The 15,504-nt window shown below is 43.0% G+C and overlaps 1 protein-coding gene across 10 annotated transcripts in view; it reads left to right on the plus strand.

Moving 5' to 3' along the window:
• Positions 1 to 15,504, plus strand: part of Limch1 (LIM and calponin homology domains 1) — a 308,356-nt gene that overhangs the window by 89,021 nt on the left and 203,831 nt on the right. The gene's annotated exons all lie outside the window — the stretch shown is intronic.

A 15,504-nucleotide genomic window follows, 5' to 3' on the forward strand; every position in this document is an offset into this window, starting at 1 on the left:
CTATCAGAGTTCATAAAATTTATGACTAAAAAGCAACGTGTGCTTTAATGGCCTTTTTTGGGGGGAGGTGGGGCACAAGGCTGGGTTTATATTTCTCACAGGGCTTGTGCTCTTAGTTTCTGTTAACGTTTGTTTTAGGGTTTAAGGTCTCATACAGATTTATTAAGAGAGAACGAGGATTCATCCAGTTGTTTTCAGAAATCTATACGCCTGGTTGATGGAAGCTTTCTCAGCTTTCTCGTGATGTTTTAATTTTAATTTTTTTTTTGATGATGTTTTCTTTTCCTAAAACACACTGCAAATTCCCCAGGTACAGGACGTTTTTTTGTCTTGCTGTGGCAAGTAATTAAATAGCACTGCTTTATTATCAGAGTGATCTAGATGTAACCCTCTACAGAATGCCCTCGACAGCTTGTCTTAGACCAAGGCTCTTACGGGAGGTAGATGATTTCACTAGTTGCTTCTTGCTGTGTACCAAACTGCCTACCCTGGCTACTAGTTCTACTTACCAAGTTATCCCAAAATGCTGTGGCTGATTTCCCTTGAAAATCTGTACCTTGGTCAGAGCTCCGCATGGATAGATTGCCTCTGTTTCTTATGCTTATCACCTGTGCCAGACTAGATGGCCGCTGCATCTGACCCTGGCTTGCTCACTGCAGCAGCTGATGCTAGTGGCGAGCCACCTCCTGAGAGGGACTGTTATGCCTCCTATGTGTCTTTGTGTAGTCTGCACTTCCTCACAAAATGGAGACTGGCTTTCAAGGGTGTAAGATGAGAGGCCAGCCAGCAGCCTCTGTTATGGAAGTCCTGGTTGTCCGAGCTGGAAAGCTCAAAGGGAAGGTCCTATTTGGAGACTTGGTAGATCCATGTTTAGAAATTCAGAATTCCTGTATTGAATAGATACAGAAAAAAAAAATCTGTATACTGTCTACAGGTATAAACTATTGGGCTCACCGGACATACATCTCAGGTTAGTCAGGATTTCTGAAACAGTTTAACTTCTAGATTGTCAAATTTATCATACTTTCACAGTCTTCTCCACGTTATTCTACTTATAATAAATTGGACCATCTTGTTTTATTGGCTCATACTGTGTGTTTTGTGGAGGCAGGAAAGAGAACCTAAGGGAGATTATGGATCTGAGACAGTTACCCCCCTGACCTAGGGAAAACGATCAACCAGGCAGAGTACAGCTTTGGATGAAGAGTGATGTCATATTAATAAGAACTTACAATGTTTACTGGGGACTTTTAAGCTCCCAGTGGCAATGTAGAACAGGTAGTTTTATTAGTTTGACTTTATGGTGAAGAAACCTGGCCCAGGGCCCCAAGTCATACGGCGGCGGAGTACAGCAGTTAAAACAGCAGTGAGACAGTTTGGCTCAAGTGTCCCACCCCTGACCCTGGGGAAGGTAGAGAATTGGGACCAAGCCCAGGTCTTGCCTCCATTGCTTCCAAGCAGTCACATGCCCAAGCATCTGTGAAGAGTTATAGAAATGGATTTAATAAGTATCTGCAAATCATCTAGGTGATTTGCAAAAGTCACTCAGATGCTGATAGGGGGTTTAAAAGCAAAATATCAAAACTACCATCTTTGCTCCCAAGGACCTCATAATTTAGCAAAGGTATTAAAATACCAGAACTAGAATGTAATGCAAACAATGGGTAATGTGAACAAGAACTTCTGAAATGGGGAGGTCCAAGGAAAGGAGTGAGAACTACATGTTAGAAGCTTTAGGTAACTGATGAGCACTGAGTGTGTGGAAACTAAGTCCCACTTTGAAGTGGCACTCACGGGTAGGTGTGAGATAACAACCATCACATATGTAAATGGAGCATCAGGTAGTTTATTTGGGATATGGGCAAGGAGAAAGGAGTCAATACTGAAAAGGAAACTAGAGTTGAGTCTAGAGACAGCTGGGAGTGATTGGCAGCCTGGGATAGTGTGAGGGTTAGGGGGAGGGGGTTTACAGGACTTTCTTTGAACTTCTGAGACACCAGCGTATGTTTCTCTCCATGTCTCATGAATCCCAGTTACTATAATATGTGATATGCCAAATAATAATGTATGATATACTTCATATGATTCTATATATACTTTACAGAGAGTAATGTATGACAGAAAGTGTATTCTATACCTTAGCTATGGTTCCCAGTCTCCTGTGTATCCAGGCACCGCTGGCATCTTGCTGGGGGTTGGGAACAGAGGTCCCTGGTCTATACTTCCCCTCCTGGCTTGGTGTCCACATCCTAGGCAGGAAGGGAAAGGTAGAGCCTGGGATGGGAGCAGAACCCAGTTTGGTTCTGAGTGAGTGCCAAGATCTGCAATCTTTATGAAGAAATGCTCCTTGCTTATTCAGACTGCTTTATTTGATGGTGGATGTGAATGCATACACCTTACTCAGGGTGAACCAGAGATTAAATGCCTTTTGTGGGAAGGAATGTCCAGGAAGGGAAGCTCATTGGCTAAATACTTGGGGCCTCTCTAGATATTTATCTCATTAGCATGGAGAACTCTGGGTTTTTATGCTTTGTGACTGATTGCTATAGTCCTCTCAGTCCACCAGTGAGGTGTCCTGGTTACCGGTGTTCCAGAGCAGGGAGAGGCAGGCAGGGAGTGGCCCCCCTCCTACTGTTCTCGATTCTGAGACTCATGGGGTTTGTGCTCACTCACCCCTTACCAGTTAGTTCTTCTGTCTGGGGACACCGTCCACTTGCCCCACATAGCCCATCTAGGGCTGAAGGAGTTTAATGGAAGAAATGATTATGGATGGAATAAGAACCAAATAGCACAGAGAGACGCACTCTGTAAGTTAGCACCAGCTAGAAGCTAGCTACTGTGAACTCGCTCTTAGGGCTAAGAAGACAGAGGGAAGAGTTGGTGTTGGTGAAGCCAGGAGGCCTTGGCTTGGTGGGGACTGGTTTGAGATTGGGAGGATGGCAGAACTGAGATGACAGAACTTGTTTTTAGGGGAGGACTGGCTAACCTAAGTCTAGATTTAAGCTTCCGCTGGAGAGGCAGGTTCTTTCTTGACTGACCACTCTTTGTTTCTGCTTGTTAGCCCACATATATGTGTATGTGTGTGTGTGTGTGTGTGTGTATGTGTACACATATATATATATACTAATTATATATAATTATTCATATATATGCATAATTTTCCTACCTGTATCTTTAAGCTAAAAACTTAATCAAGTTAAATATTTCAAGTTGTTAAGAAGATAGGTGTAATTTGACGTTAAGGATGACATCCAAAAAATGTCTACAGGTATGACCTCAGAATTGTTAGGAAGCCACAGTTGCTGCTAGCAAGCTTCTGAACTCTTCTTTAAGGGGCTAGTTTAATGCTACCCGAGAGTCTGGGTCTATGGGAGCATCCTTTGCTATACACCTTGAGTCCATGTCGATCTTCAGCCAAAGCAGTTAGCTTTGGTCCCAGGTTCCTCTGCTATCCTCAGGCCTCTCTTGGATGATTTATAGTCTCTTGTGAGTGGGGGAGTATGTGTTCTCTTTGCCTTTCCCTTGTAGGTTTGTTGTAGACTGGTGTTCAATGCTACAGTGGCGAGTTCACAGTGGCAAGGTGATACAGCGAGGTGAACTTCCCACTGTCTTCAGTTCTCCCGGGACTTAACCAATTGGAAAGAGACTCAACTAGAAATTACTGTTGGTTCTTTCCTTTTAAATCAGTAACCATCTCTGCGTAACTGACTTGTTTCTAGTTTCCTTATACCAATCTGCTTCATACTTTTGTGGAAATAGTACTAATGATGATGTATGTCTTGGCTACTCTACGTCACCCCTCTCTTAAGCACCAGTGTTTTCTGAGCCCCTAGGAATCTGTGGAGTTGTCATGAAATCAGGCACTAGACTCTATTGTTATTTCCTGCTTGCAAATGGGTAAACTGAGGCCGAGTGTTTAAATAGACTGGTTCTCAGCTAGGAGAGTTGTCAGCTCGGTTTTCTTGCTCCAAATCTGTTGACCACATCTCTCTTTTTCTAGTCCCGGCAGTTTGGAGAGCAGTATATGCATATATTTCTTTAATTGTTTGAAACAACTAAAGAGATTTTGGTTTGTTTGATGTCTGGCTCATTGTGGGTTACACAGCTTTGGCTATCTTTTACTTAAAGACAGAAAAAGACAAAACCCATAAACGAATGTTAAGGTTAGCTTTTGAGAAACTGAGACCTGTGGCTTCCTTAACATACCAGGTCTGTGGCTTCACCTCTTTGGATCCAACCAGACACAGATGGAAAACATTTGGGGAGGGGGGATGCACCTTAATTGAATATGTGAAGATTTATGTGTTTTTTAAAAAGATTTATTTATTTATTTTATGTATGTTGGTACACCGTCACTCTCTTCAGACACACCAGAAGAGGACATCAGATTCCCATTGCAGATGGTTGTGAGCCACCATGTAGTTGCTGGGAATTGAACTCCGGGACCTCTGGAAGAGCAGTCAGTGCTCTTAACTGCTGAGTCATCTCTCCAGCCTGACTTTTGTGTCTTAACATTACCTAAATAATGCAGTATAATGAGTACACTTACCATGTATCTGTTAGGGATTGTTAGTAACCCAGAGATGATGTAAAAAACAAGGGAGGATACAGATAGGCTCTATGCAAATATCCACAATAAAATGCTACACCATTTCCTAGAAGGGACAGGAACACCCCCCTATTTTGATATTTAAGGGATCCTGGAACCAATCCTCATGGCTATTAAGAAACACCTGCCTGTACCTGATACACAGTAACTGCCTCAAGTCCCATGGGCAGAGGAGTCCAGTCTCGGCTGATCGCTGCATCCTTAGACTGTCCTGTCTGTGACAGATTTCCACAGAGAAGATAGAGAACAGAGGCAAAGCTTCATGGGGCTCTTTGAGAGTTGCATCTGAACCCAAAAGAGTTGACTGGGTTCTTGAAAACCTGGCAGGGTTTTAAACTAGAAAGCCTGCAGTTGAATTTAGGTTTTTTTTTATGATATTTTTGAGGACTTAGAATTTTGTTGAGAAAGCCATCAGCTGGACATTAGCCTGAGTGGCATGTCTCACTCAAATGCTATCTCAAATACTTGTCTCAGTTGTGTGTGTGTGTGTGGGGGGGGTAGGTAGAGAGAGAGGGGGAGGAGAGGGGGAGGGAGAGAGAGAGGGTCTGTGTGTGTTGGGATAGGGTCTGACTACATAGCTTTGGCTGACTTGGAACTCATGGAGATCCTCTAGCCTCTGTCTCCTGAGTGCTGGGATTAAAGATATGTACCACAACCATCACATCCAGCTATTTGCCTCAGTGTAAATACACAAAGAAGAAAAGTGTTCAGCCTTAAGTGAGAGCCCAATGAAATGAACACATGGATCGCGGGGCCCTTTCTTAGGACCTAGCCCATGATGGATTGTGCTATGAGGTTGTCTAAATCAGTAGCATGTTTTTGGACAGCTTAAAAGACGGCAGTCTCTAACATTTTGGCCAGTATAGCAGAGGTGGCTGCTGCTTCAGGTTTGTGAAGTTCTCTCTGTGTGATAAATAATCATAAAGGGGACTGCCGGCTGGAACATCTGGGTGATGGAAAGGCTGCTCGGAAAGAATGCTGAACTTTGTGCACAGCCCCAACATCTGGTGTGGGGACTTGGTGGGTTTGGGAAGGGGCTGCGTGTTTGACATCTGCACATTAGGTTTTAGAATGTTCTTTCCAAGTTGTTTATGTTAGTCCCAGTTGACTTGTTTCCTTTAGGAAATAAAAAGGAGTTGCAAAGAAGGATTAATTAGATTCCATCTCTCTGGAAAACCTTCATCAGTGACTGATAGTCCGAGATGAAAGTTTTCCTGGATTTTCAAGTATGACTTTTCCCCTCAAGTGGCTGGCAGTGTAGGGGATGTCTGGAGAAGAAGAAGAAGGAGAAGGAGAAGGAGAAGGAGGAGGAAGAAGGAGAGGAGGAAGAAAGAGAGGAGGAAGAAGGAGAGGAGGAAGAAGAACAAGGAGGAGGGGGAGGAGGAAGAAGAACAAGGAGGAGGGGGAGGAGGAGGAGGGAAAAAAGAAGAAGGAAAAAATGTTTTGCCCCACATGAAGGTCAAGTGATGGAAGAAGAGAGAGAAAAAATCTTGCAAGAACTGGGAGACATTTGTCCTGGCAGAGCAGAAGTAATTCAAACAGAAGTTGAAAAAATGCTTTGAATCTCACAGGAAAAACATACGTAAGCCATCAATTGGTGTTGGATGCGTCTTGAGATTTTGAACTTTCGTACATAACATAAACCAAGAAGACCACAAGTTTTATACCAATGACCCCAAACCACAAGTAATTTACTTTTATTAACATTGGAGTAAATACCAATGTTTGCTGGCGTGTGGTTTGGAGATGAAACATGAAAGAAACAAAAAGTCTGTTTGGCTTTCGTTCCCCCCAAAAGTTAAAACAGCTGGCAGAAGGCAGGGCTCTGCCTCCCTTGTAATTGTCTGGAAATTTAAAATAGGCCTTATACTTTACTGGAGTTTCTATTGCAATTCCATCTTTCATGGAATCAGTAAGCATAAGTTTAAGAGCAGGCATCCGTCTCTCATGGGTATCTGTGTTATGGGAAAGGCAGCTTTAGACACCAACATGGCACCAGTCTTAATGACCTTGGGATGAGGATCCTGGGTAGGATCCAGAATCTTGTATCATCTTAAACTGAACCATGACAACCATGCTTCAATACCACTTGCCTCCCCCATGTCTCAAAGGGAGTAATATAAGGAGAATAATAAGTTCAGAGGAGTTTACTCTCTGCCTGACTTTCTGTCTCTCTCTGTCTGTCTGTCTGTCTGTCTGTCTGTCTGTCTGTCTGTCTGTCTGTCTGTCTCTCTCTCTCTCTCTCTCTCTCTCTGTGTGTGTGTGTGTGTGTTGTGTTTGCTGGTCTCCCTCTCAAGTTGTGAGGTTCTTTGCTCAAACTCTGTTGAGTGCTTGAACAGGGTAACTAAATGTCAACTGTATAAGTTCTAGCCACGACAGTGACCCCTGAAAACACCATTTTTATGGCACAGCCACATTCATAGAATAGCCACAGCTTGTAGCAGAGACTGTATGACCTGTGCTTGGGGTTCAAAACAAGAGAAAAGGAGAGCAATTTTATGGTCTTTCCCTTTGCCAGTTAGTCAATGATCAGTGGCTAGAATCCAGAATGAGAACATTCACAACTCAAGTTGGGAGAAACCTGCTGCCGAGTGTGGCCTTGGGTGTAGCAGGTGTCCCCCAGGAAGCATGAACTGGCTCTCTCTACACAGGACTACTTGCCTAGACCAGCTTTTCTCTTTTCTTTGCTGTATCATCATCTGAACACACACATGGGATGCTGTTGCCTCCTGCCCAGCACTGCCGAGGCCATCCCATTTCTTTCCCTTGGCCATGCTTTTGCCTGTCTCCTCTGGGTGTACTGCTGAGTTTTTGCTTTCACAGCTCCTCCCTCGTTCCTTTCCACTCACTTGCTGCAGACATTTCCTCCACTATTCACTGTGCATTGGTAAACTAGTTGGTAAGTTTTGAAAACAAATGCCAGTGGCCAGTCCTATCCCAGAACAATTAAATTTGAGTCTCTGGTGATTGTGGAGGTGTAGTTGGATTGAGTAGTACAATTACTAGATCTTCTTTCTTGACTAATTGATAATCTTTGCTCCCTGAGCTTTCCAAATTTATGGCCAAGGCTTTGCGGCAGACCCTTGGCCTCAGCTGGGGGTGGGAGTTCCCTGGGCTGTGTGCGTGTCAGAAGTTTTCAGCCTGCTGCAAACTTGCTGTAAATCTCCGAAGATATCAGTCACTTGTAGGCTACTGTCGGTCCTGTCTTCTTTACTTCTTAGTTGTCAGTGTAACTTCCTGGCCCATCATTATTTTGCTTTTCCTTATAGTTTTGGGTTCTCTGTGCTTGTGTATTTGTGTGGGGGTGTGCTTGTCTGAAAAATCCCAGTGTGGGTGCTAGAGTTTAGTATTGAAATGTCTTCATCTGTTGCTCTCTTCGTTCTTTTTTTGAGACAGAACCTGGAGTGTATGATTCCAGCTAAGCTGGGAGGTCAATGAGCCTTATGGACTCACCTATGTGCCCTCCACCACAAGTGGTTATAGTTGCATGGTCTCACAGTGGGTACTGTGGATCTAGGCTCAAGTCCTTCTGCCTATAGAGCCATCTCTGTAGTCTTCTGAGTTCAGAATCCTTTGCTCTTATCTGTAGAGTCTCTGGATCATCCTTTATGTTGCTCAGTAGATATTTCCAGATGGTGACTTCTTAAAGTGGAAAGTTCCTTTTAAACTATTATTATGTTTAGTTGTGATAATAACGCCCATAAAGTTTGTTCCCTTATTTGTAAGCATAGAGTTTGGTGGCGTCAAGAGTACTCACATTGCTGTGCACTGTTCCCCATCAACCTTCCACAGAACCCTCTCTTTCCCCAGTTGAAACTGGGGAACTCATAACAAGAGCCCTCATTCCTTTGCCCTCAGTTCCTAGCAACCACCATTCCACCTTCTGTCTCTATGAATTAGATTAATCTAGATGTCTCATGTGAGTGGGTCACTCACTATTTTTCCTTTTACTGGCCTGTTCCACTTAGTGCAGTGACTTGGCTCAGGCACATTGGATCATACATCAGAATTCCCTTCCCCTTTAAGGCTGAGTAATATCAATCATATAAATATATATATTTAAAAATATCCATCTTCAGTCCTTCAGCTATGGTGAATACGAACGGATAAATGTCTCATTAATCCCAGAATATTCCCTCTTCCTTTGATATGTCTCTTGTCCTGTCCAAGGGAAGTCAGATCCAGCACCTGGTCCTTATTGTTCTCATGTTAGACATGATGTTTGCAGGAGGTCGGTGACTAATAGTCATTGTCTAATTTTTGTCTCTACCAGAGAACAGAATATTTGGCATCACAATGAACTTAGCAGCTAAATAATATTCACTTTTGTCCATCACTATATATTGGCACCATTGACTTCTAGTAGGCTCCATGCAGAGCGTGTCATAAGGCACACTCCAAAATATTGCACTTTTGATGCTTGTCAGTGGTTTAAAAACCTTTATTATTATTTTTTTAATCTGCTTTTCATAGCGTCAAATGGCAACTCTGTGGTATGGCAGTACAATAGAGGGAGCTTCACTCCCAAACTTACATGTTTTTGTTTTTATGGGTCTGGGATTATCTCGGGCCCAATTGTGTAACGTAGAGCTGGAGATACAGTTTAGTTGGAATGTGCTCACCTAGTATGTGTGAGGAGCTGGCTTCAACCCCCAGTACCACAAAAGCAAAACAAAATGAAACAAAACAAAATACCCTACTCTCCCAAACAAACAAAACCAGCCAGAAAACAAAACACATTTTTAAAATCCAAGAAGCTCTGAGAAGTGAAAAATGTCTCTTAAGTTTATTTTTTTTTTTACCTTCTTTTCCCTTTCCATTCTGTAGCTCATTTAGTAGTAAAATAATAAAATGTTGACCCTGTCCAAATTCTCTACCTTTGTTTGTTCCATTGAGTGTGACCATTCAAGGATTGCATCATAAAGATACTGTGTCTGCTTATGGAGCACTTCCCTTGGCCATCTGGAGGGGTTTCTAGAAAATGGTACTTGGGTCACATGACCATTATATAATCTGAAATATTATAAATCCCAAATTTAGAGTGAGGTGGGCAGCTTTGCATCATCGGGCATCTAGTTTTCTCTCATTCAGCTGGAATCAGTGGGTGGTTACACTCCAGACAGCAACAGGAGTCCTCCTAGCTTTATGCATGCCTCTCACCTGTTATTTGATCGGTGTGTGCTGTGTGACAACATACCTAGGGAGATGTGAACAAATATCTACTCACTCAGATAAAGAAATGATAACAGACCAAAGTAAGGATTCCTATGAAGTCCAAGTTAGCAAACCAATAGCTACTGACAGGAGTACGAGTAAAGGTTTACTTATAGGAGCAGGGATGACTCAAAGGTAGCTGCATCACTGAAGAATACCCCAGCCTAGCTGACAACTCATGAAAGCTGGAAACCTGGAACAACCACACAGCCTGCAGGCAGCTCAGCTGGTTGGTAAGTGCCCTTTCCAGGGGCCTCAGGTTGTCCGAGCCCCTTCCAGCTAGCTTAGCTTGTCTTTGTTTCTTCCTGAGAGTGTCTCCCTATATTTGCTTCAGGAGGGAGGAGTTTAGTAAATCTGATCGATTTCAGGGACTTCTTATAGCTATTTAGTTGTCTACTTCCTGAGCTTAGCCTACCTTCCCTGCAGGATGGAGTGTTTCATCCTTCCTTAGATCATCCTGTTGTTTGATTCTCCTCTAAACATCTTGTTCCTTAAGGAGCTTCCCTCCAGTATAGATTTTTTTTTTTTAATCATAGAGATTGCTATCCAATGGTGCAGCAGTTCAGTTTTTGAACTCTGGGATTGTATCAACTAGGAAGATTTGTGAACCTCAGTTGTAGAGAGTCTCATTTGTTTGTTTTGAGACAGGATCACATATATCCCAGGCTGGCCTTGAGTTTACCAGAAGGGCACATAGATATGAGTTATCAGACTCCACTTACATGAGTTATGTCCTCAACCTGAGAGTCTTATTTTTAAGATGTATTTATTTTTATTTTATGCGTGTGAGTGATTTTCCTGTGTATATAAGAGAATACCACATTTGATCCCAGTGACTGAGGAGGTCAGAAGAGAGCATAGGATCCTCTGGAACTGGAGTTAAAGATGGTTGTGAGCCCCCATGTGGGTCCTAGGACCTGAACCTACGAGAGCAGCAAGCACTCTTAACTTCTGAACTATCTCTCCAGACCCTAAAAAGTCTTACTCTTAACAAGTTGAAAAACATTTCTTTACTTTAGGAAATCCAAGCTAGGTATATATACTGGTGTGGTTAAATTTATTTGTTACACTGTGTGTGTGTGTGCACGCACATGCATGTGAACACATGCCACAGCACATGTGTAGAGGTCAGAGAACAGCTTGCAATCAGTTCTTCATCCACTGTGTGAATCCTGGGGGTCTGAACTCCAGCCATGTGCCGATGGCCAAGTGCCTTTACCCGTTGAGCTGTCCTGCTGGCCATATTCTGGTGGTTTTATCTTCTGAAAACTTAGCAGGGGATTTATCTTCATGACTCTTTTGAAAAACATGGTGTTTGACAGGATGTCACAGATGTTGGTGACCTAAAGGTTATCCTCTCCATCTTTAGGGAGTGAAGATATTAAGTTTTATGAGGTAGGAAACCAGGAAGCTGTGTTATGTAGAATCTGGATACTAACTTATTAATTAACTAATTAATTAACTAATTTAATGTATATGAGTACACTGAAGCTGTTTTTAGACAAACCAGAAGAGGGTATCAGATTCTATTACAGATGTTTGTAAGCCACCATGTGGTTGCTGGGAATTGAACTCAGGACCTCTGCAAGAGCAGTCAGTGCTCTTAACCACTGTCCCATCTCTAGACCCAACACTAATATATTTAAACCACCACCCCACCCTGGCAACAAGACCACACATTTGAGTGACTGACTCTTTCATAAGAGTGACTGACTCTTTCTACACTGCTCCTTCATAAGAACATGGACTCTTGCATCCCTTCAGAACGCAAAATTGCACTACTGACTCTAGTCTGTCACTCTATTTTCTGCCTCCTTCTTTAATCCTATAATAGATTTGCAAAGCTTTTGAAGTGTTCTTCCTCTGGAATGTCCCATCCATCAGTGCTCCCATGTCCTTGTCAAAATGAGAGGTGAAGGTGACTTTGAATGTGGGCTGCCAGCCATGCTTGGAGCCATGGGCACTCTACACAGTGCCCAAGGCCTGGCTGGGGACACATTCCTGGTGAGCTTTTCTTTAGTTTAAACAACTCTCTTTCATGATTGTATTATCGCTAGTTTTACAAAACATGTAACTAGTCTATTCTCTAAGCACAATTCCAGGATTTTGGACTAGTGGATAACAGCCACCAAGCTGTCAAGGATCTTAAAAGGGAGCTGAGGGGTGGAAGGAAGAATGGACCATCATGTGAGCAGCCCATTTGTGTCCCCATCATGTGATCAGCCCATTTGTGTCCCCATCATGTGAGCAGCCCATTTGTGTCCCCATCATGTGAGCAGCCAATTTGTGTCCCCATCATGTGAGCAGCCCACTTATGTCCCCTGCTCTCATCCCAGATCACTACCTCTCACTCCATCTTCCCTTGAGCTGCCAACTCGATTCTGTTTCTCTCTCTCTCAGTTGATGAGTGTGCAATTCATCTTCCCAGCATGGAAGAGGCCCTCGTCCTCCATCTTGCCTTCCCTTTTATTCTCTTCCCCTTGCTTTACAAAGAATGACCTCTCTTCCCACATCTAAGCCTTGACCTTGGCCTGGGAACCATGTCAGTTCAATAGAAAAACAGCTTGCCTTTCTGTGTGTCATTCCTTTAGCCTGCTTCCTAGCCCAGCTTTCCATCTTTTCTACTTTTGTCAGGTTGACAATCCATGCCTTCCCTCCTTTATCTCTCATCCCCATGTCCTGTAGAACTTTCCCAGATCAAGGCTGCTTATATATTTTATCCTAGCACAGCCACCCCACACAGCTTTTCTGCCCTATCAGAGCATGAACTTCCTCCTTCTTTTGAAATAGTTTCTCTCTCTCTCTCTCTCTCTCTCTCTCTCTCTCTCTCTCTCTCTCTCTCTCTCTCACAGCTTCCACAACATTCTCCTTTCATTATGGCCTCTTAACTCATCAAGGACTCTTTTTCTCCTTTGCTGGACCATTTCCCCCCACTGACTGAGTTGATACTTGCTCCCCAGTGTGCAGTCCTTGGATGCTACATGAGTGGTTTTACCTCGTGGTCCTGACCACATTTAGGGGTGCACGTCCAGCTCTACTCATTCCTGTGCTCTCTGGTGCATCCAGATGCCTCCTAGTGTTGCCATAGAGATATATGTCTTAGGCATTTTCAGCCTTGATAGGAAGAAATATGGCTAAGTATTTCCTTCCAATGTTGTTCCTCTTCCTCTTGAAGCCTTCTCCATTAACACATTATGCAAACATGTACCTGTTCCTCAAAGTGCCTCCCCTTACTAATGTCTCACATCGGGTCTTTCCACATGTAAATGCTTTCGTCTCCAGTTTCAGAGTAAAGCTGTGTATCTGCCCACTTCCCATTGCCCATCTATTTCTCCTCTAGTTCAAGCTACCATCTCTCTCCCTAATCAACATTGTTTTTTCTCTCTTCATTGTTTTTTTCTCTCTCTAGTATCTCTCTCCTCCTTCCTGTAAGTCAGAGGAGATTCAAGCTTTCAGGTGGTAAAGGAGGTGCAGAGACCAGTGAAGACACAGCCAGGGGCTCCCTCCCAGCACTTCAGAGACTTGTACTTATCTGAGGGTGCCAAATGTTCCAAAGCAACATATGAACATAGAGGCAGAAAAGAATTAAGTTTGGGGGTTAAGGTGCTAAAATTATTGAAGTATTCACTATGTGAGAAACAACAGAAATTATGCAGGAGTGGTAGATCTTAATTCTGACTAATAAATGCACTTTTCTCTATCATGCATTAACTCTACCTCCTTTACTTTTGGGAAGAATCAAACTCACATTTTTGCATGTCCCATAGAACCATGCTAACAGAAATAAGTAAACAAGCATTCAATTTATGCCTATAAACATATAATTTTATTTACATATTTGCAATATTTATAGTTTCATATAACTATGTGTGGTTTTATCTATGTACTATTTATTATTTTTGCAGTGCTGGGATAGAACCCAGTACTTAATGCATGCTAGGACAGCACTCTACTACTGAACTGCATTCCTATGCAGTGTACCTTGTGTGTGTTGAATGCAAGTCTATGGATATGAGTGTGCAGGTGCCCTCATGTGTGTATGTGAAACCAGAAGTGGATGCCTACTAACTCCCTCAACTGCTGTCCACTGTATTTACTGAGACAGGGTCTCTCACTGAATCCAGAGCCGTCATTTCAGCAAAACTGGCTGGCCCTCAAGCTCTTGGGCCCCGCTTGTTTCTGTCTCAATGCTTGGTTACGGATGCACACCACCAACCTCAGCTTTATGTGGCTGCCGAGGATCATAACTCAGCCCCTTACGCTTACGCAGCAAGCACTCTCATTGCTGAGTCATCTCCACAGCCCAGTACTTTCTTTATCAACACCTGGGTATACTTTAAAAAGTGATCATCATCCTTGCGCCTACACCATGGTGTGGGGCATCCTGCATCCACCGTGAAGATTTCTTTTAGAAGCTGACTCACCCTGCACTGGTTTTTAATAAATGCTCTAAGATAGTGGGGAAAAAGCTGGGTGGAAGAATGCTTGATATTTCAAAGTGAGCACTTGAAAGTCTATTTCTGCCTCTTAGTAATAGGATCTCTGAAGATCCAGAATTATTTTTGAATTGGATTGCTGGCTCTGGGAGGCCCTACTACCCCAGATCTGTCCACGCATAAGGAGACTGCTGGAATGGCTTTTGTACCTAGCATTCGATGTAAACTGTTTAGGGAATCACTGAGTCAAATACCTAAGAAATACCTTGTGCTTATCCTCTCTGAGGTTCACCAGATAGATCAACTTCACCTACCTATGTCTAATATTAATGCTCTGATGGTTGGGTTTTTAGATTTCTTTTCTAATGAAAAAGTCAAATGTATGTGTGTGTCTGTATTGCTAGGCAGCCTGTGATCTGAATTTCATAGATTCAATTAGGTGCTTTTTTTTTTTTTTTTTTTTTTTTTTTTTTTTTTACCCTAGAAATGTTTCTTGGTTCTGTGTATGCTCCATTCCTGCCTCGCCTATCACAAATTACTGTGCTATAAAAGACCTCTCTTTCCTGTCCCATGCTCACTTGCTTGTTTGACTCCTTTGAACATCTCATTGTTTCCTTTCTTTAACTTTGCTGTAAACTGCATATCTTATATGGGGCGTATGTGTTTGAAGTTTATGTTATTTATTTATTGTGGGTATATATTTGTGGGTGTGTATGGATGGCTGGTGGGGTGGTCAGAGAACTCCTGGGAAGACAGGTTTTTCCCCTTTCACTGTGTAGGTCCCCAGGGATTGAACTCAGATCATAAGGTTTGGTGGCAAGTGCCTTTACTCTTGGAGCTGTCACCCACCCCCACCCCCAGTGTCTGTTTTTTTTTTTTTTTTTTGTCAAACATCCATTATGTCTTGAGATAGTTTGCTCAGGGCCATGAGAGTCTGTTGAGTTTGTATTTCAAAACCTTTGTTCTCAGTCTCAGCTTTTTGATTCTTAAGTGTCAGTGGCTATCTTAGTCTGTCCTCTGCTTTAATGACAGAATGCCTAGCCTGGGAAAGACCATGGACTGGGTAAATTTTATTTCTCATGGTTCTGGAGGTTGGAAAGTCCAAGTGTATGGTCCAGTGGGGTTCTCTTGCTGTGTGGGTCACTACGCTACATAAGGGGAATTGAGTATGCAGAGATGGAAGGAGCAGGAGTGAGTGAGTGAGAGGGAGAGAGAGAGAGAGAGAGAGAGAGAGAGAGAGAGAGA

Source organism: Mastomys coucha, unplaced genomic scaffold (genome assembly GCF_008632895.1).
Source record: "Mastomys coucha isolate ucsf_1 unplaced genomic scaffold, UCSF_Mcou_1 pScaffold22, whole genome shotgun sequence".
In the NCBI taxonomy this organism is placed as follows: Eukaryota; Metazoa; Chordata; class Mammalia; order Rodentia; family Muridae; genus Mastomys; species Mastomys coucha.